This window comes from Sus scrofa, chromosome 1, assembly GCF_000003025.6.
Source record: "Sus scrofa isolate TJ Tabasco breed Duroc chromosome 1, Sscrofa11.1, whole genome shotgun sequence".
In the NCBI taxonomy this organism is placed as follows: domain Eukaryota; kingdom Metazoa; phylum Chordata; class Mammalia; order Artiodactyla; family Suidae; genus Sus; species Sus scrofa.
The window spans coordinates 109,568,879-109,590,435 of record NC_010443.5 but is presented as its reverse complement, the minus strand read 5'-3'; the positions used below and the strand labels follow the sequence as shown (position 1 = coordinate 109,590,435).

The following is a 21,557-nucleotide window of genomic DNA, read 5'->3' as shown; positions in this document are numbered from 1 at the left end:
ACTCAAATGAATTTATCATATCTGTAGTTGTATAATGATCATCACAACCCAATTTCACAGGATTTCCATCCCACAACCCAAGCACATCCCCCTACTCCCCAAAATGTCTCCTCTGGAGACCATAAATTTTTCAGTGTCTGAGTCAGCATCTGTTCTGCAAAGAAGTTCAGTCTGTCCTTTTTTCAGATTCCACATGTCAGTGAAAGCATTGGATGTTGGTGTCTCATTGTATGGCTGACTTCACTTAGCATGATAGTTTCTAGGTCCATCCATGTTGCAAAAAATGCTGGTATTTCGTTCTTTTTAATGGCTGAGTAATCTTCCATTGTGTATATGTACCACATCTTCTTGATCCACTCCTCTGTCGATGGATGTTTAGGTTGTTTCCATGTCTTGGCTATTGTAAATAGTGCTGCAATGAACATCGGAGTACATGTGTCTTTGCGAGTCGTGGTTTTCTCTGGATAGATGTCCAGGAGTGGGATTGCTGGATCAAATGGTAATCTTATTTTTAGTTTTCTGAGGAATCTCCATACTGCTTTCCACAGTGGTTGCACCAATTTACAATCCCATCAACAGTGTACTAGTGTTCCTTTTTCTCCACACGGTCTCCAACACTTACTGTTTGTAGACTTTTTGATGATGGCCATTCTGGCTGGTGTAAGGTGGTACCTCATAGTGGTTTTGATTTGCATCTCTCTAATAATGAGTGATGTTGAACATCTTTTCATGTGTTTTTTGGCCATCTGTATGTCTTCTTTGGAGAATTGTCTGTTTAGATCTTCTGCCCCTTTGTTGATGGGGTTGTTTGTTTTTTTGGTATGGAGCTCTTGCAGCATTTGGAATTTCATGCCTTAGTGTGTAGTAAATCTGGGGCATGCCCGTGCCTCCACCGACCCCGTCTGCATGGCACTCCTACCCTGGCAGCAAGTCTGATCATGGAGGGAGAGACCTACTGAGTGTGGTTTTTTTCTTTCCTGAGTTCTTAGAGGTACAAGAGAGGAGGGGTGAGGACTGCAGGTTACAGCACAATCTGGTGCCCAGAGATGCAAGCCTTTTTATTGGAGGGTCCACTTTCCTTCTTGGCCCAGGCCCTTCACTGAAAGGAACTAGCTATTGGATGTAGTGACTAATGGCTGAGGATAAGGTCTCCCGCCTCACAAAGCATTCCAGCCCCTTCCTTGGCTGAGGAGCCCCCGTCTGTAGGTTGTCTGGGTTGAACATCAAATAGCTGCCCCGGAATCTGTTTCTGGCTTGGCCATCCTCCCGCTTGGGTCCCCTAGGGTGGAAACAGTGACGCTGCCTGTAAGTGAGCACTTCAAGTTTGAGAAGGATCCCACTTAGGCACTGGCTCAGAGTGAAAGTGGTGTAAGATCATTTTGTTCTCATGTTAGTTGCTAAAACCTTTTGTCTTTCTGGAATTGGCCAGCCTTTACTCTTCCTGACCTCTGAGTGATAGTTTCCCCATAAGCTATTGTTTTGAGTCAGTCAAGAATGTTGGGCTTGTTTGCATGTGTGTACTCGTGTGCATGCTTGTGTACACACACACACACACAAACACACGAAGCTATGCCCATCTCAAGCTCAGCAAAAGGGGAAGAATCCAATGGGATGTTTTACTTTTGAATGTGACAGAGGGTGAGTTTTGTATTTTTTTTCCCCCTTTTTTGGGGCTGAATCTGCAGCAAACAGAAGTTCCGGGGCCTGGGTTTGAACCTATGCCACAGCTGCAACCAGAGCCATAGCAATGATGTTGCCAGACCCTTAACCCACTGAGCCACCAGGGAACTCCTGAGAGTGGGGTTTGTATTTTTTTTTTTTTTGTCTTTTTAGGGCCACACTCGCGGCATATAGAAGTTCCCAGACTAGGGTTTAAATCAGAGTTGTAGCCACCGGCCTACCCCACGGCCACAGCAACACAGGATCCGAGCTGCGTCTGCAACCCATACCACAGCTCATGGCAACGCCAGGTCCTTAACCCCATGAAGGAGGCCAGGGATTGAACCTTCATCCTCATGGATACTAGTCGGGTTCTTTAATTGCTGAGCCATGACGGGAACTCGCCGGGTTTTGTATTTTTAATTTGCATTTTGCTTTGTCTTTTTAAAATGCAGACTTGAGCTAGGAGAAGAGTAGAAAAGACTGAGCAGAGATGAGGGACCACCGTACCTCCTTTATTAGGCAGTTTTTACTGTGTGTCTGTCCTGCCCAGGGCATGGGTGCAGGCTCTCCAATCCTGGCTTAAAGTGTTGTTTGACGTCATGATGTCAATATTTGGCTGTTGTAATTAAAAAAAAAAATGGTAACTTTTGTCGGCTTGTAAGATTGCCCCCAAAAGGCTCTTTTTGTAATGGTATATTGTTGCTCAAATGGTGAGGAAAGGAGCGTATGTTCCTTAGTTTGTCGAGACTGTATTGCCAAGTGTGTGGGAAGGGCTAGAAATGGAGATGTCCCCGTCATGTCTCCATATGCTGTCCACCTTTTTCTCTGGCTGATGGATCTTTTGACCCCTCACTGAATGAGCAGAGTTCTCGCAAGGACGGTGGAGTCATGGTGAGGAACCCCGGCCTCTGTGTCCAGCTGAGTTCCTCCGAGCTCCACATAAGTGTCTGGGCTTCGCTTCTTTCTCAGCTGTTCAGGAAGAATTACTGAGATGGTTCACGGTAACAGAATGTGCCCCAGGAAACAGGCCTGTGAGCTGGAAGAGGAAAGACCAGTGGGTTCTCAGAAACCTAACACCAGCTCTTCCCAGAGTGACGGGCAGCAGCGGAGGTCAGTGTGGCCTCAGCCCAGAACACAGGACTGTCCAAGGGTGTGGACTTGTAAAAAAGATGTATTTATAGACAGTGCTTGGGGGCTAGAGCTGGTCACTGTTCCCTGGCGGGCCCCAACCTCAGATAGGCACTGGGCTGGCTCCAGAGTTTCACTGCCGTGTCTTGAGCTGGGGCTGAGATGACAAGTCCTGGGGGTCCTTGTCACCGACCTGAATCTCTCTGTAAGGTCAGTTGCTTTACTCTGCAACATACATAGAGAAGAATATATGAAACATATGAATAGTTGGAACATCAGGGAAGCCAACAACCAGGCGAGGAAATCAACATTCTGAACATCTTAAATATGTTAGACGCTCCTCCCTGTCACCTCAGAGTTGTGATAAAGTCTTGATTTTTTATTTTAACCAGTCCTTGTTACCTGTGTATGCGTTCCTAAACAATGCAGATGTTTGTTGATGTATTTTTAGTTTTGAAACTTGGGGACCAAGGACAAACACAGCTTCGGGGAAGGTCCATGTGGAAACGGTTTGGCAAAGGATTCCAGGCACAGCCCAGTTGAGAACTCTACAACAGCTGTTAGCATTGCTGGCTGCATAGTCATCAGCCGTAAAAGCTGATTTTCTTGCTGGTCCCTGCCCTCGTGCATCACTCTGTAAATGGGATTTGCTCCTCAACCCTATTTATCTAGGGCTTGTAGAAAGTTCAGAGAGAAAGATGAAAAAGGATTCCTTATATTAATTAAGTTGGATTTTTTTTTTTTTTTTTTTTTTGGTCTTTCTGTCTTTTTAGGGCCGCACCCACAGCATATGGAAGTTCCCAGGCTAGGGGTCCAATTGGAGCTGTGGCCCCTGGCTTAAGCCACAGCCACAGCAACACAAGATCTTGGCTGCGTCTGTGACCTACACCACAGCTCACACCAATGCCAGATCCTTAACCCACTGAGCAAAGCCAGGGATTGAACCTGCGTCTTCATGGATGCTATTTGGGTTCACTAACCACTTAGCCACAATGGGAACGCCAATTAAGCTGGAATTTTTAACCAGAGCTACAGAGACATTTCAGGGTGCTCATGAACCCTTTGAAACTGAATCCATTATGTTCTCCATCTGTATGCAGAGGTCTGTCATATTTCCAGCCAAGTTTATGGACCATCCTGCCCCATAAGGATAGGGAATAATGTGGCCATTGTGGTAGGTCGTATTTTTTTAATTTTTAAAATGAATCCTGAGACTGTTGAAGATGCCTTGAAAAGTGTGTGAGTCTCCTTGTGTGTGAGTCTGGGCTGGATTTTTACCTCTGACTATGCCTAACTTTGGAAAGGGGACCTCATAATAAGTTGTACCCTGGATTGTCTAGGCAGAATCTTTGGCCATTCTGTGGGTTGCCTACCAGGCTTGGCATTTTCTCCAAAATTTGCATCTTGGCCTCTTGACCCAGAGTAACTAAAATGCCAAAATGGAGGGAAAAAAACTGGAATGGTTGCTGTAGTTTCAAAACAGATGACCTCACTGCCTAAATTCTCCTTCATGCAAAAGAAACCCTAACTTTTGCCCTTATAAATAATAATGGACCTTTGGGGAAACAGGTCCAAATACTCATTTAGTGCGGGTGGGGGCAGATTTGTCCCTCCTGCAGGGAACTGCCTAGAAACAGAATGTGATTGTTGTTACACCAGCTTTGTAGTTATTTCCTAAGAGAGATGGCAGTTTAAAATGACTGACATTGACTTCTTCAAAGTAGGGGAGTCATTAGGCTTTGTATAAGCTGACTTAACGGGAGGTACTTTCAGCTTGTTTCATCAATGTAGGGGGATTTCAGAATATTCTAGCTGAAGGATACCTGAGTCTTAGCCCGTCCCTGTCCTTTTATGGGTGAGTTAGTGGAAGATAAGCGAGGTGTTAGGCATGATCTGCCCAGGGTTGCACCGATGTGTCAGGGTCAGCTGGACTTGCAACCCCTCGGGGAAGAGGTGACCATTTCCATGATTATAGCTTATATATACAATTAGATGAAGAGTCATTTCTTGAAGATAGCAGTGTGATCATTGATTTCATTTTAACAAAATGACCTTTAACAACAGTCTTAACCCCCTGAACTTTGAAAGGGAGCACCTTTTAGGATCTCCAGGCATTTCTCTGGAGGGTTCTGGTCTTTTGGATCTGTAAGCCTGATGTATGGAAAAGGAGCTTTTGTTTTGGTTGTGTGCTGATTATATCTCATAAATGCGTGATTTTTAGGTTGTGAGGTTTTTCGATTTTTCTTCTTGGACTCAAATGTGAACAGTTCTGGGGTTTTCTTTCTCTTTTTCTTTTGTCTTTGAAGAAAACCAGGAGTTTCAGTTTGGCTGTTGAAAGTCTTTGGGGATTAAGGAGAGAGAATTTAGGCGAACAGTTTAAGATTTGGAACTGTAGGCTGCTTTGTCTCTTCTCCTCTGTTAAGAGCCAGGACGAATAAGAATAACATTTATTGAGAACCTGAGTTTCATGATGGAAGGTAATACACAGGTAAACGTAAACTTTTTATAAGCTTGGTTCTGTGATTCCCCTCATGGCCTTGCCATTACACACTGCTGATTTTGGGCAAGGCCTGTCTTTTCTGAGACTTCGTTTTTCTCATCTGTAAAAGGAGAGGTTGAGCCTGAGTATTTCCAAGGGACTTTGCAGCCACACGTCTGGACCCTACAGTGGGTGTCTGCAGAGCGGCTGCTCTGGAGCTGCTGCTAGTGGGATGGAGCCTCTGCCATCATCGAGATCGAGGGCAGAGGAATTGCCGCCTGTGACACTGCATGGTGCTCCCAGACCACTGACTGGGCGTGGTGCTTTCCTTTTCTCCCCTCTTTACAGTCTGAACCCTGCTAGTGTCATTTAATGCTGGGAGAATGATGCTCACCTGCTAATGTGTGCCATTTGTCTTTTTTTTTTTTTTTTTTTACCAGTGCGCTGCTGGAGGGTAACATCTGGACGGGGCACCTGGTCCCTTGGATGCTCTGCTGCCCGCAAGTTCCTGGATTGACTTGTCGAAAATAGTAAGTCGTCTCTATGTTTCTCCTTTGGAACCTGAGGGCTGGAGGGGTTGTGGCCAGGAAACAAAGCCCAGCTGATAGACTGCCTCTCTCTGTAGCCCTCCTCAGGCACACCCAGCTCCAGAAGCCTGGAGGGTGGCAGCCATGACTCCAGACATGGCCTTTCTACTCTCGGTCACAGGGCCTTCTGGATCTGACTCCTCAAAGCTGCTTCGTTCCACCCCAGAGCCCAACTTAGGAGTCTTGGTTCTCTATTCTCAGTGGCCTCCAGGCAAAGATTCTTGATGGTGGCAAATGAGGGTGCTTGGTGTTTCTTAGGGCTGATGGCCCTCTTCCCCAGTGTGCTCTTTCTCATCCATCACACCTTAGCCTAATGCCACCCTGGAGTAAAGCCCTTTATAGAGAGGACTACTCTGACTGCCTCATTTAAAGACAACTTTCTGTCACCGCCAGGTGTTCCATCTCCTTCTCTCTCAGGCCCTTCTTGCGCTTTCTTTGCACTTAACATAAGGTGGGTCTCTCGAGTCACTTGGTAGACCCCTCATTCATTTGTGTATCGAATATTGATTACATACTATGTGCCAGTGGCTAAGGTAGGCATAGTGTGTGCTGTCGTGGAATTGCCATGCAGAGAGAGAAAGATGAAATAAAACCTAAGTTAATTATCATGGTCCTAGCTGGATGGACTGTTTCATCCTAAATGTACTAAAGCACCTGTCACCTGCAGGTCTAGATAAACTTCAGACCTTTGATAGGGTAGATCTGGGTGGGGCTTGTATTTCTAAAAAGGTCCAGGTGATGCTAAAGCTGCTGGTTTGCAGATCACACTTGGAGAAGGAAGATCCAAGGGTCCTGATGCCTGTGAGACTTGTCCTTGAGTGTGATTCTTGGTGAACTGCCTGAGGTGTGTGTCTGTAAAGTCTCCAGAGACCGGGTGGGAGCTGGTCGGGTCGGTCGTCTCTTTCAGCCATGTGAGGCTGAGTGGCCTGAAAATAGGAACCCAACCGAAGAGTATGGGAGCCTGTCAGCCTCAGCAGGGTCTGTGAGCTCATCCCCTATTTTTATGTGTTGTGGTATTGTCAGTGAAATCCTCCCTTTTTCAATTTATTGATATGGACCCTCTAGGAGGTCTTCGCAGTTGTGCCTACTTTGAAGTTGGCATGTCTGAAAATACTGAGGCTCTTTTTTGTTTAAGAACATGCTGCATCATCTGGGCTAATGGGGGCTGTTGAGAAGAAAGAGTATGTTGGAAGCTGGGAACCGACCACGGAAACCTTGGAGCAGGCAGAGCAAGGGTTTTGGGGGCTCAGCTGCTGCCAAATGGGGTATCTTGAGTCCAACTGGTGAGTTGGCCCCAGGGACTGTTCTGAGATGCTGGTGTGTTGGTGCAGGCTCAGCATGGCTGCAGCCAGACCTTTCAAAAGTTGAGTTTAGTTTTTACAAGGAGCCAGAGTGATCCTCCACCTGAGTACTTAATAGTTCTAATGGCCATTTGTGGAGTGCTTACAGCATACTAGGTTTCAGGCTAAGTGCTGGGCATGTGGCATTGTGCCTTAACCCTCCCAACCACCCGTAAAGCAGGCAGTCACCCTTTTGCAGAGGGTAGGATTGAGGTCAGGGGTGAAGGAGCTTGCCTGGGGTCACGCAGCAAGTGGGGTCAGGGTCCAGCTAGGTCTGCTGGACCTTTCTTGGGGCTTTACCTCTTCTTGTTTTTACTATCCTACTAGAAATAGGATTTTACTCCTGGTAGCAAGATTGGGTTGCTAATTATTTGTGTTATTAGCAAATAGAGGAGGAGCTTGGTCAGTATGGGGCAGAAATGAACAGGGAAAAGACAAGTGCATTTTGGAGGCTAACTTTTTGCTTCTGCCACTCTGCCCGGGGACAGGTCTTTATGGGGACTGTGATGGCTGCCAGTGATCCTGAGAATCAGGCCTATAACCTAGTCCTTGATGGCTTAGAGCCAGAGGCAGTAGGTGAAGGGTCAGGTTGATTCCATTGTTCTTTGAAGACCCTTTTTTTTTTATTCCACTTGATAGGATTTCTATATCTGACCATTTTCAAATCATCTCATTCTGTTCAAGGTTATTTTGTCTATTTGGTATCAGATACACAGTTTTTTAGAGCTTTATGGGTTTTAAGTTTTGAATTAGGTTCTCTGGTTTTGGTTTCATGAGCTGAGTTTGTGTATAAGCAGAGCTACTTGCCAAATACAGAATTAAGTTGAATCCACAGAGCTAGGGATCCAAGGCAGGATATATACTCTTGTGTTTTAGGCAATACAGGAGCTGTGCAAGTAGACTTGGGTTGCAAACGCTGTTACCAAGTCTATGTCCACACCTCCCCACTGAAGTGGTAGAGTGGGCCCACCCATGAAAGCATGGAACTGGATCTTAAACACAGGCTTTTGCATCCAGAGTCAAGGATCTGGAGCTGGATTCACCTCCCAGCTCTGCAGTGGGGAACCTTGTGCCCATGTCTGGGCTTCCGTTGCTCATAGAAGCACCAGTGTCTAGTGGCTTCCATTTGGGGGGCCTGTTTCCTCAACAGGGAAAGGAAGGTGACTTTTACTAAGCAGAGAGAATTGTAGATATGATGTTCTTGGAGCACTGTGTGGTCACTCTGGCCTTTCCTTCTTCAAGGACTGACTGAAGTGTCCCTTTCCACCTGAGTCTGGGTACATTCCTTCCTGCCAAGCTCTTTGCTCATGTCTGAAGCTGGTTTCCTTGAGGAAATGAGCCCCTTGAGAATAGGAATTAATGCTTCATCCATCCTGTATCCCAGAGCCCAGTCTCAGCCTTGGGCTCAGTAAATGTTTGTTAAGGAACCCAATGATTCCGTTGGTTTATCTACAGCCAGTGTGTCAGGAGCGTAAGGCCTTCGTAAGCACTGATGATGAATCCCTGAGCAGACAGAGTGGTGGTAATTGTGGACAGATGGGTCTCTGTGATGACGAGTCTTCATATATAAACAGTGGTGGTTCTTTGCCTTTTGTGGACCCCGGAAGTCCCCTTCTCTGGGGTCTTCAATTGTTTCTGGAAATGGGAGAGAGTAAACCAGCAAAGGGGTAGAAGAGGTTAGATGAATGTTTAAAATATTTTCTGGAGTTCCCGTTGTGGTGCAGTGGGATAGGCGGTTTCTCTGCAGTGCTAAGAATGTAAGCTTGATCCCCGGCCTGACACAATGGGTTAAAAGATCCAGCATTGTTGCAGCTTTGGCTTAAGTCACAACTGTGGCTCTGATCTGATTCCTGTTCAGGGAACTCCATAAAGTGTGGGGCAGCCAAAAAAGATAAAGAAAACAAAGTACTTTGTTACGTGTAACAGGTTTCCTTTAAAAGTACGTTTTTTAAAGAAATACAAAGTTACAGGAATACCTTGCAAGCTGTTGATACTGAAGAAAAGGAACAGACCTAGAAGAAGTGAAGAGTGCTGATGCCCTCGTAATGAGTCTTCTCAATGGTAGCTCCAGTCAAGGTGTCCAGTCTTTGGGACCTATGCGTCATGCTGAAGGGTTGCCAGGCTTGGGACTGGCTCCCCTCTTTGTACCAGATTTACTTTAAAATAACAAATTATAAAGTAAGAACATGCACACAGATGGATGCCAGGGGGTGGAGACACAGGCCCCTCCCCCTTCAAATGGCGTGATAAACAGGATTCAGATATTTCGTGATTTGCTATCCTTGCTTCCTGCCTCTGACTCAAGGCAGGATTCTGTCAGTCTCTGTCATTCAGAATGTCCCAATGCTAGTTAGAGCGGGCATTGCTCATGAGCACTTGGGGTGGGGGGGCACAGAAGGATTTTGCCTGCAGCCCATGGCTGAGTGCTCAGAGATAGCCCTGTCCAGGAAAATGGGATGTTCTGATCCATTTTATTACCTTGTCTGAAACTGTGGGGCCATGGTGATACCCAATCACAACTCTTTGCCTCATTTGGGACCCTCAGAGCCATGTTTCTTTTTATTACGAAAGAAAAGCCTGGAGTTCCCTTGTGGTATGGTAAGTTAAGGATCCGGTGTTATCTCTGCCATGGCTCAGGTCACTGCCGTGGCGCAGGTTTGTTCCCTGGCCCCGGAACTTACCCATGCCGTGGGGGTGGCAAAAAAAAAAAAAAAAAGAAAAAGCCTAAAAAGCATGGTTTCTCTTTAAAGGCCTGACTAACTGGGGATTTGCCAGTTTTTACACTTTGTTCCTCCTCAAAGACCAAGCTGTTCCCTGCTTTAAGAATAATAAAGGCTACTGTTAATACTGTTTGCTCTTTGTGAGAAGGAAAAACATTTTGAAGTTGGTATCAGGACTCTTCTATAATGTCCTCATGATCCTTTGCGTGTGAGAAAGCATGTTTTTTAAAAACAAAATTAATGTAGTAGGATAATACTCTGTGCAATGTATTTTGAAAATTAATAATGGGCATTGATTTCATGCTAATACAATCCTATATTAAAAGACGGTTAATGATTTTTCTATTAATTTTATTTTTTACACGAAAAGGTAAGTTATATGACCTTTCATTTTCCTGTTGTTGGTTGACTTAACTTCTTTCCTTCTTCCTTTTTTTTTTTTTTTGGTAATTTTGTGGTGAACGTTTTTGAAACGCTTACTTGTAGACTATGTAGGCATTTCTATAAAACTACAATGTCAAAAGATAGGCACCTTTAAAAATTCACCTTGAAAAAGATCTAATTTGGGTTCCCAATGATCTAAGGGCCATCACTAGCACAGAATGTTGATCTTGAAAATTTTTGTCATTTTGAAAGCTAAGTATAGAGGAGGCTCCAAAGAAATATGACCATGTCAGGTCTGGGAGTTCATTGGGCTTGAAACAAAGTCTCTAACCAGCAGGGGTTGCCAGGATGTCCTCTCTGGTTGTTGCAGCCTTTAAGCCATCTCCGGACTGACCGTGTCCTCTATGAGGGCTCCTTTTCTCTGCATCCCTCCCTTTTTTGTTTATACCCAGCAGTGCTGAGTGATAGATGCCTAGGAGCGTGTGTCGAAGCACGTGGCAGAGGGAAGAAGTGCGTCAGGCTGGAGACAGCTCCTTGCTGCCCAGGCACCCATGGCCCCTCTCCCTTCTCCAGTCCCCTTCCTCTGTTCCTGCTCAGAGGGAAGCTTCTGGGCATACTTGCTGTGGCTGTGCTGGGTTGTTTGCACCCAGGGTCTCCCGAACCCCAGAAGTACTCTGTGACATTTCAGGAGCACATTTCTGCACGGCAGAGTCATGGTCCCTCCTTGTCATTCGGCAGGCATCTGTGGCAGATCATGTATTTAACAGTAGTGGCTGATGACAGGGTGATAAAAGGCTGGTAAAATTCCCTGTGGGTGAGCTTTGCCGCCCTGCCCACCCTAGAATAGGCTTCTTCCTTCTGTATAGCAGCCGGTGCCCTGTCTGGCCAATCCCTGCACATGGTTGCTTAGAACAGTCCTCTCTTTTGGGTCAGAACCATTTCCAGTGCAAGTCCTTGGTTGATAGATGCTCTTTGCGGTAGTGGTGATGCTCTCTATCTCTGGATAGATCTCCTGGGCAGCCCACTTGGTGGGCTCCAGTTTTGAGTAGACACATTGACCGTCATCAGAAGGAATGACAGCTCTTTTCTCCTTGGTCTGTCTTGGTTTTCTTTGACCCTTTGGCATCAGAACTGCACTCCAGCTGTTGGTAGAATGAAGAAGTGGAAGCTATGGACAGGCTCTCCTCTAAAACATAGCATCTTGATAGTAGCTTGGCTTGGGCCTTATTGGTGAGAGACCGCATGGTAGTTAAGACAATAGCTGTCTTCCCAAGATGGTCTGTTCAGTGGAAATACTTTGATAGTAACAAATACCCTCAAACACTCTACTGAGAGCAGAAGCAGTCAGTTAAGTAGCTCTGCGATGTAGCTGGAGCGCGTCACTGCACCCATGGATTATACTTGGCAGCGTGTCCTTGGGCTGCCTGTGTGGCTCCCAGGAGATGGAAGAGCAGATGCATGGAGAGGATGTTGGAGAAATTTGAGAGGAGGGGAGGGGGTGATCCTTGTGCAGCAGCTGAATTTCCCTGGCTGGGTTTGGGCTTTGCTGCCTTGAGGTCACAACCCAGCTGCTGCTGCTTGGACCTGCAGTGGTTAGGATGACTCAGACATCTGGAAGGCGGCCGTGGTGATTGCACTACTGGATCAGAGGCAGCGCGAAAGCCCTGGGGGTGGGCGTGGTTGCCAGGGAGCGCTTACTGATGAAATGGATGCAATGTGGATGCTGGGTTCGGGGCCATTGGGGTTTGCCAATTACTGAGTAACTTGGGAGCCATTTTACTTTTATTACTAAAAAAAGAAAGGTTAGAGATCTGGTAGCAAAATACTCTACTGAACAAGGGCAGATGATACCAGATAAGTTCAGTCTGACCTGGAGGTTGTTAGTTTTGTGAATTGATTGCCTGTAGAGATTTTAGGTGTTTCCAGGGGTGCCCCCTGGGGCTTCTAGGAGATCAGGAAGCAGACTCTAGGCTCCACTAATCCTGTTTGTTGGAAAGGATGAAAACCCACTCACTTCCAGACTTGAGAATAAGGCCTGTATTTCTATTGCTATAATCACAAATGATCACAAACTTAGTGACTTAAAAGGCCATCAATCTATTTTATCTTGTGATTGTGTAGATTAGAAGCCTGATGCAAGCCTCAGTGGGCCAGAATCAAGGACTCTGTTCCTTCTAGGTACTCTAGAGGAGGATCCATCTTTCTGCCTTTTGCAGCTTCTAGAGGCCACCTACTTTCCTTAGCTGGTTTCCTCCATCTTCAAATCCAGCTATGTTGTAATCTCCCTCTGACCACAACTGGGAAAGTTTCTCTGTTTTTAAGGACCCTTTTTGACTCCTGTGGGCCCAGCTGGATAACCCAGGGGACACTCCCCATCTTGAGATGCTTTGGTTAATCACATCTGCGGAGTCCACTTTGCCATGTATTGTAGCATATGCTACAACAGGTTCTGGAGATAAAGACATGCAATGTTGGGTACTATTGTTCTGTCTACCCATAGGGACGGGCAAGTGTGGTAATTTGCCAGGTTTGCAAGGAGGTTAGTGGCAGAAGTGGATCCAAATGATCCAGGCCCAAGTCTTTCATGTCCTGCTGTCTCCCACACTGTGTTATGCCTGGTGGGGGTGGAGTGGTCTCTGTGTCAGGCTGTACCCTTCACCGCAGCCAGTTTGTCTCTGGATAAGAGGCTCTGGGCATGATAAGGACAGGAGGAGGATGCTTTTAACTATGGGGAAAGGGGACAGCAGCATGGGAGCAGGGGGTGGGGTGGGTGGCTCCCCTCCCCATTCTGTCTTACTGGGTAAGAGTTCATGGTCTCTCTCTCTCTCTTTCTCTTTTTTTTTAGGGCCACACCTGTGGCATATGGAAGTTCCCAGGCTAGGGGTTGAATTGGAGCTTCAGCTGCTGGCCTGTACCACAGCCACAGCAGTGCCAGATCCAAGAGGTGTTTGTGACCTATACCACAGTTCACAGCAATGTCAGATCCTTAAAACCACTGAGAGAGGCCAGGGATGGACCCTGCATCCTCATGGATACTAGTCAGGTTTGTAATCCGGTGAGCCAAAGGGGGAACTCCCATGGTGACTCTTTTATCACATTGTATTGATAGCCTGTTATTGTCAAGACTCCTATGCCAAGGAACAGAGACCCAGGTGAGGTAGCTAAAATGAAGCGGTGGTGGGGAGGTCTGTGGAGCTGTTCAATGCATTTGCTGATGGCAGCCAGTCTTTATTGAGCATTTGCTGTATACCTGAGAGGTGCCCACCAGTGCACTCATACGTGCTCTAAGGAGGAGCTCTGGGATGTCTCTCCCCAGTGCTACCACACTCCTACTTAGCAAAGCCGGATCCACTCCTATGGCCACACCTCCTGTGGACCCCTCACACCTGATGCTTCCCTCTGTTCTGCTCTGTGCCTCACAGCTTCCTGGCTCAGTCTCTGCCTCTCAGTTCCTAATTCCTGGGAGATGAATCTGAGTGGCTGATCTGGGGCCAGGTACCCAGCTGGCTTGGAGGTGGAAGTGTGGCACAAGTCACCTGGGTCTGTGCTGGGTGGATCATTGGAGATGAGTTTACTTTGAGTGGGGGCCCTGCGTTACTGAATCCATTTGTTGTAGAAATGGTATTTACTGTAGGTGAAGTTGTATTGGTGTGGTTTTAAAAGATTTTATTTTAAAATAATCTCAAACTTAAGAAAAGTTTCCAAAATATAAAGAACTGTATAGCCTAACCTAAATTCATCAAGTATGAATATTTTGCCACATTTGCTTAATTCTTCTCTTGTGTGTGTTATCTTCATTGAACAATTTGAAAGCAATACATGGCATGCTCCTTGACCCCTAAACAGTTTCATCGTGTCTTTCCTAAGAACAAGTACATTCCTTTCTGTAACTACAGTTCAACTAGTAAAAATGGGACATATGACGTTGATATACTATGATTAAATAAACAGTTGATATCCAAATTTTGCTGCATAACACAGTAATGTCCTTTATCGCAGTTCTTCCCCGACGGATTAAATTTAGGATCACGCAGATTTTATCCAGTATCACGTCTGTCATCCCCTTTAATTGGGAACAGTCCCTCTGCCTTTTTGTTTTATTTTGTTTTTGATGACATTGGCTTATATTCTTTAAAAAAATGTCAGTTCCTAACACTTTGGATTTGTATGATAATTGCTCACCAGGAGATTGTTCATCGTTGTCAGGAATGCCATATAAAGGCTGTTTGGACTCTTTCTCAGTATATCATATCAGGAAGCACTCGATGGCTCTTTGTCCCCACACTGGTGATGTTAATGTGGTTAATTAACATAGTTGACCCTTTGGTTAATGTGGTGTTGAGTTTTATAATTTAATCTATGAGTTCCAAAGGAGGTGAGCATTTAAAGAGAATGTCTTCCTCCATTAAAGTTAAGTCTTGGTTTGCAAGTGCTTTTCACTACATGGGATGTCCCTAAAGCGGGCACCCTTGTTCTCTGCAGGGACTGTGCCTGAGTGTAGATGGAAGGGCTAATGTCCTTTGAGCCCGCACATAGGAAGAGCTTCCCCCAGGTAGGAACAGAATGTCTTCTCCGGCCTTGGGCCAAGAGTAAGAGTGCAAGAGTTCTGTGGACCCTGAGTTCTCTTTGACTATGTCTGATGGCCCTGGCTGCCTCCTTATTATCTGGGAGCAGAAAAGATAGATGGGGCTGAGGAGAAGTCTTGTTGTGTGGATTTGACAGTTCTGTAAATGCCGAAGATGATGGTCCAGGCTGCTGCCACCACACTCCTCTTTTGAGATTCTTTTCTGAAGTGGACTTGTTGAGCTGCTTGGATTTGCATGATGTTTGCGTATTGGGCGTGTAAGCTCCCAGACTGATGATGGGATTCCTAAGATCCAGAATGCTTGCTCCAAGACCATTGGGAGATTGTGGGATTCTTTGTGGATGTGACTTTCAAGATTTAGGAGGCTGCATGGGAAGGATGTGCTTGCTGCTTAGAGCTCGGGACATTAGTTTGATGGTGGCCAGGATAACCTTGATGAAAGCTTTTCAAACCTGTTCTTCTCAGACTTGTTCTAGGTCATGGACTATTTGATGTTGGACACTTGAGCTATTGTTCCCACTTTTTATTAAGAAGCAAACAACATGACCACATAGAATCTTGTTTTAGGGACAGTAAAATAAAATAAAAAATAAAAAAAAGGGGGAAATGATACCTCTAAAAATGAAATATTAGGAGTTCCTGTTGTGGCTCAGCAGTAACGAATCTGAGTAATGTCCATGAGGATACGAGTTTGATCCCTGTCTTTGCTTAGTGGGTTCAGGATCCAGTGCTGCTGTGAGCTGTGGTGTATGTAGGTCCCAGATGTGGCTCGGATCTGGAATTGCTGTGGTGTAGGCCGGCAGCTGTAGCTCCGATTTGACCCTTAGCCTGGGAACTTTGATATGCTGTGAGTATGGCCTTAAAAAGCAAAATAAGTAAATGAATAAAAATGAAATATAATAAATGATCACAAATACTTATGATGAGTAACAGTATATCTTGGGTGTCCTACCTAGTATGCTGCTTAAAAGCTGGAGGAATTCTGTGGTGGCTCAGCAAGTTAAGGATCTGGTGTTGGCATTGTTGTGGCTCAGGTCACTGTTGAGGCACAGGTTCGATCCCTGGCCTGGGAACTTCTGCATGCTGTGGGTGCAGCCAATAAAATAAAATAGAAAGAAAGAAGAAGCTGGGGTCACATACAAAGTCATGACATAGTCTCTGACCTCAAGGATATGGCCTTTTTATTAAAAGGACTATTACAAAGATTAAATTGATTTATGGATTCTGGGCAGTTGTAAAGCCTGAACGTATTGGTGGGGTTATTGCTGGGTGATTTGGGACACATTTGTCCATGTCATGAGAAGAATCATGACAGCCGGTCTTGAGCACGTCCCAGAGACAGCTGGTTGGAAAAATTAATACGCCTGGCCATATATTCCCAGAGGTTGTGCTTGTGCTTGAATTGGAGTAAAAATTATAGGCAGCCTTAGGAAAACTAGATTTGGAGACCTTCTGTCTTCTTCCAAAGAAGGTTAATAATTTAATTCCCTATCCTGTCCTTTGATATCAGCAAAAACTTCTCAGAGCTGTATATATCCTTAAATTTTGAAGATGCTGATAATTGCCTTTTGCTTTTCTGACTATGGGATTTTTTAAATTTTTTATTAAAGTATAGTTGATTTACAGTGTTGTGCCAATTTCTGCTGTACAGCATGGTTGACTCATTTATATGTATATATATGTGTGTGTGTGTGTGTGGGTATATATATATATATACATCCTTAATACTCTTTTCCATCATGGTCTATCCAGGAGATTGGATGGAGTTCCCTGTTGATCAACCTTCTTGTTGATCCATTCTAAATGTGATAGTTGGTATCTTCTAACTCCAAACCCTCCAGTCTGTCCTACTCCGTCCCTTCTATGCCTGAGGAATTTTTGCGTGACAAAGGGGCTTTGACCAAGTATGCATCCATCTGTTTACACTGAGTCACCTGTGGCTAATACTGAAATGTCTGGTAGTGGTCGTGATGAGGCTAGGTGTTGGGGAAGGTACAGAAAAGGGAGACTGAGATTCATGGATGAGGGAGGACTAAGATGTCTAGGGCATGAGAAGAATAAGATTTTGAGAAGAGCTGGAGCAAATTAAAAGTAAATACTCTGAAAAAGCAGTGGTGCCTCACTGACTTTGATATCTTCCAGGAGGAAAGAATTCAGAATAAGTGAGTTACCTATGTAATTGAAATTTCCCCCAATTATAGGCGAAACGGTTCTGTTTTTCTTACAAACATCTGAAGTACATTATATACTTTCCCACTTAAGAAGTAGTGGATAAGTATCATAATTTCACTTTTTCTCCTTTGTGACTCAGAATTCTGTGCAGGCTTGAAAAAGTGGCTACCCTCCAGACTGTTGGGACATATCAGAGGGGACAAGCCATGTACCTTATCTCATTTGACCACCCAAGTCTACCTCAGAACCCCTGGATGTTCAGATAGTACTAGGGCTTCAAGTAAGGAAGGAAAGAATCCAGGGTGCACCTAGTTGGTAGGTAGATTCTGACATGCTAGGAATTGCTCTCTTCTGTGACCTCAAGTTCATGGGCTTAGCAATGGTTTAGTTTCTGCTTAGAGGCTTTTTCTCATTGCTCAGGGCTGCTAGCTGTTCTGGGTCTGGGTCCGAACTTTCAGAGGCATGATGATATGGAGAGGTTAATGCCAGTGAAAGACGATTTCTGTTACTTAAATTTCCTGAGTGGCAGGGCAAGCCCACATCAGGGTCATTACCAAGGCCAGGAGGGAGGAGAAAGCCTTGGCCAGAGCCTTGATGGGCATGTCCATAGGAAAGGCAAGGCAGGGCATAGTCAACAGTCGGGAACTGGCTAGTTTAAATAATCCTGGGGGGCTTTGGGCCATAGGGGTTGTCTCTAGGTGCCAAGTGCCTGGGCCTGGGATGAGTTATGGGCTTGATGTGTGAGAGCTGGATAAAGGAGGTGATGGTGGAGGTGGAGGGAAGGCAGACTGTGGATTGGCTGGATTGATTGTGTATGAGGGATACAACTGGCTGGCTCTGGTAGGGGCCATCTCTCCCCAGGGCTAAAGCCCCAAATGCCAGAGCCCAAGAATATAGAAGATGAAGAAGTAGTTCATGTAGCTGTCCCTGTGATGAACAGACGCCACGTAGACAAATCCAGAGTCTACAAGAACACAGTGAGAACAGTGCCCTGTCGCAGATGGGAGGAGACTGCCAACTGCCTGTCAGATAGCTTTGGGGTCAGTACCACCTTTGGCTCCTACTCTGTAGTGCTTTGAGATGTATGACAGTGGGAGCCTCATTTCTCCTTTCTGCTGGAAAGAGGTGTCTCTGTCATCATTGGGGGTGTATCCTGTGTTTTTGTTCAGGAATGTACTTCAAGGCAGATGAAGCCTCATTTCACCAAGAGAAAATAAATAATTGACCTCCGAGAATTGGGGGAAGGGGAAAGCTGCATTGGTGGGGAGTTTGTTTACCCCTTAATTGCTGGTATGTATTTATATAAGTGGCTGAATATCTAACACATGGTCATTTTATGAGCAAGCTAAGCTATGCAGAAGCAACTTACAAATTTTGTTTCCTATATAAGTAATCTGTGCTATTACAGATACATTAGGAAATCCAAATCAGTAAAAGGAAATAAAAATTACCCTCATAATCATGCTATCTGGAGAGATCCTTTGTTTTAAAAGTAAATAATTCTTTAATATGTAACTTTTCTTTTCCTTTCATTTTTCCTTATAGCTTCCAGGAAAGTTATAAAGGTTCTAAATTGTGAAATTTGCAAAAATTGTGAAATTCTTCTTTTTTTTTTTTTTTTTTAAAGGGCCTCACCTGTGGCATATGGGGTTCCCAGACTAGGGGTTGAATCAGAGCTACAGCTGCCAGCCTACAGCACAGCCATAGCAACGCAGGATCCGAGCAGCACTGGCAACCTACACCACAGCTCCCAGCAACGCTGAATCCTTAACCTACTGATTGAAGCCAGGGATCGAACACGCGTTCTTATGGATACTAGTTGGGTTCATTAACCACTGAGCCATGAAGGGAACTCCTTGTGAAATTCTTACGTGAACATGTGCAAATAAGGTTTTATTTTACCTGATCTATTGCAAACTGTTGCCTTCTGTTATGATGGAATCCTTGTAATCACAGAGAACTAGGTCAGTTCTTGCATTTCTGATGACCCTTGAGAGGTGGGTTGAGGCGGTGCTTTGGAAAGCATGTAATAGCCCAGTTTGATGTTCTGGCCACCTTCTCACTGTGTTGCTTTGGAGAGCATGGAGTGTTGGTGTGACCTTCCTGTTAGGGGTAGAAGGATTGGAAATCTGGAAATAACCACTTGCATTTGCTTCGTGTTCCCTTCTGCCTTCTTTGGGATGCTGGGTTGGGATATTTGTAGTGTGTAGCTGGAGAGCCAGATAATGGGTATAAATCATGATCTGGGAAGTTTGGTCCCTGAACAGCTGCTGCCCAGCTGCAGCACTGGTAACGCAGCAAACAGTAAACTTTCGTCTGAGAATCTTCAACTGTGTCAGAAATGGCAGAGCCATACCACCCCACACTTGTCACCCAGGTCTGGGTTCAAATGTAATGTTTCCTCACCATCTAAAAGCTGGGTGGTGCATGCTGGTTAGAAAACTCCTGAGCTTCAGTTTCTTCATCTGTAAAATGCTGGTAACCGACCCACTTGGTAGGATTGCTGTGAGAAGGGCACTGGACAAGGTAATGCAGGTGAAGCATCCATCCCCACGCCTGGCTCATAATAATCATGCAGTAAGTTACGGTCTCGGTAACTGTTTTTTATTAGGCGTATAAGATGAATTTGAGCATGTTATTGTTAGAAGTGAATTTGTTCTAAGCTTGTCTTATAAAAGGTTCTCCCATATCTACACAGCATCACCCTCTTTATTCTCCCACATAATAAGCTGGCCATCACAGAGGAGCCTAAGTCTAATGAAAGCACATAGCACCGAACCTCCTGGAAGGAGGATAGTGGTGAGGAAGGTTTTTAAATCTGTCTAAATTAGGGATGCAGCCCCTGTCTGCTGGGGTGATCCTGGGATTCCTTATTCTCAGGAAGACAAATGGTAGGAGGTCAGAGGATAGCAGATGGGCCACTAGATGTCACATGTACCTCTGTCCTCATTGCTCGCAGCAGTTTTGCTTATCCCAAGGGTTCTGAGATCCCCTGGGCTGGTGTGTTACCTCGGTGTTGGGGTGGATGCAGCCAAGGGGACGCCCTGGCCCTGCCACCTTCACTTGGGGCTGACCATCCCCAGGGCTGAGGTCCTGGGCTCTTGGCAAAATTAAATTACAGCCTCTGCTGATGGCTGGGCCTCAGCTGTCAGGGTCTCGGGGATTTTAAACAAAAGCATGAGCCTCTCCAGAAGTAGATTAGGGAGATGTCCATTCAAGCAAGGGATTTGTACATGTTCATTCTCAGAGCACATATCTGACTGCAGAAAGGCCTATGTGACCTTATTTAGAATAAAGGTTGCACTTTGTTAACCTTTTTTCCCTGAAGAAGGAAAAATCATTACATGGCAGAGGTTCAGGCCCCATAGGAGATTTCTGGATGATTCTCTGTTTTAGGAGTCATGCTTCCACAGATAGGATAAAATTACCAGGAACTCCTGTCACCACTGCATATTCTTTTTGTTGGCGGCGGGGAGGCGGGGGGAAATCCCTATTTCTTGCCTGTCCTAGGCTTTTGTCTGTCCTTTCCCAGTCCTCACAGATAGGGATTAAAAAAAAATTTTTTTTTAAAGAAAGAGGAAAGAAGATGTTCATTTGAAAAGACATCATGTGTGTGTCTCCCACCCTCCCCACCCCCGTACTTATTCAGTACTGGTAAGTGGTAAGTAGCTGCTCAGCGGATTCACTGAAAGACAGCTGTGATGTGGGTCCCTGACAGCCAGGGCAGCCCAGCTCCTCCTCTGAGCCTGCCTCAGATGCTACCCGCTCAGACCGCTTCCCTGGGCACCCCACCCCCACCTGGGCCCTCCCCTTACTCCCTTCCTGTAATCCTGTTGATGTTCACTTCCAGGAAGTCAGTATGGAGCAGGGGAGGGCATACCAAGGTGGAACTGGAGGACCCAAGTCCAGACACAGCCTTCACCAACTCCTTGCTGCCACTCGGAGCTTGAACTTTGTTCACTGCTCTTGCAATTATACTGTGCTGTCTCCGTCTCCCAGCTAGAAAACGGCAGTCCTGGAAGACAGGATGTTGGTCATCCTGTTATTTCCAGTTATTTATCTAGTCATTCATTTCTTTATACAATTACCCTCTTGGGACCCAAGAATAGAGAGAGAGATGAACATGATGCATTGTGGCGCGTGGTAGGAATTACAAGCTGCTGCTTCCCCCTTTTTTTCTTCTTTCCTTGAGTGATGTGACCCATGTATATACAGTTAAAGAAGCTTTGGATCTTTCTCCCCAGAGTATAAACTAGAGAGCCCTGCTTGTTGATCCTGACTATAATACTTTTTTTTTTTTTTTTGAGTGAAAGATTGAACTTTCACACATGTGATTTCATAAAATCCCATAATAACCTGTTTTTTTTTTTACCCCTACCCATATATTGCCTCCTGCCTTACCACTAGTAACCACTTTGTTCTCTTTATCTGTGAGTCTACTTTAGTTTATTTCCTAGTTTTCTGTATTAGATTCCACATTTAAGTTATGTAATACACTGT

At 45.3% G+C, this 21,557-nt stretch overlaps 1 protein-coding gene across 11 annotated transcripts in view; it reads left to right on the top strand.

Annotated features, from left to right (window-relative positions):
• The window catches only part of TLN2 (talin 2), a 472,001-nt gene that overhangs the window by 90,228 nt on the left and 360,216 nt on the right, over positions 1 to 21,557 (top strand). For all 11 annotated transcript variants that reach the window (XM_021094283.1, XM_021094275.1, XM_021094269.1 and 8 more), the window contains exon 2: positions 5,710 to 5,799. The gene's annotated coding sequence lies outside the window, so the exon portion shown is untranslated. The remainder of the gene's footprint in view (positions 1 to 5,709; positions 5,800 to 21,557) is intronic.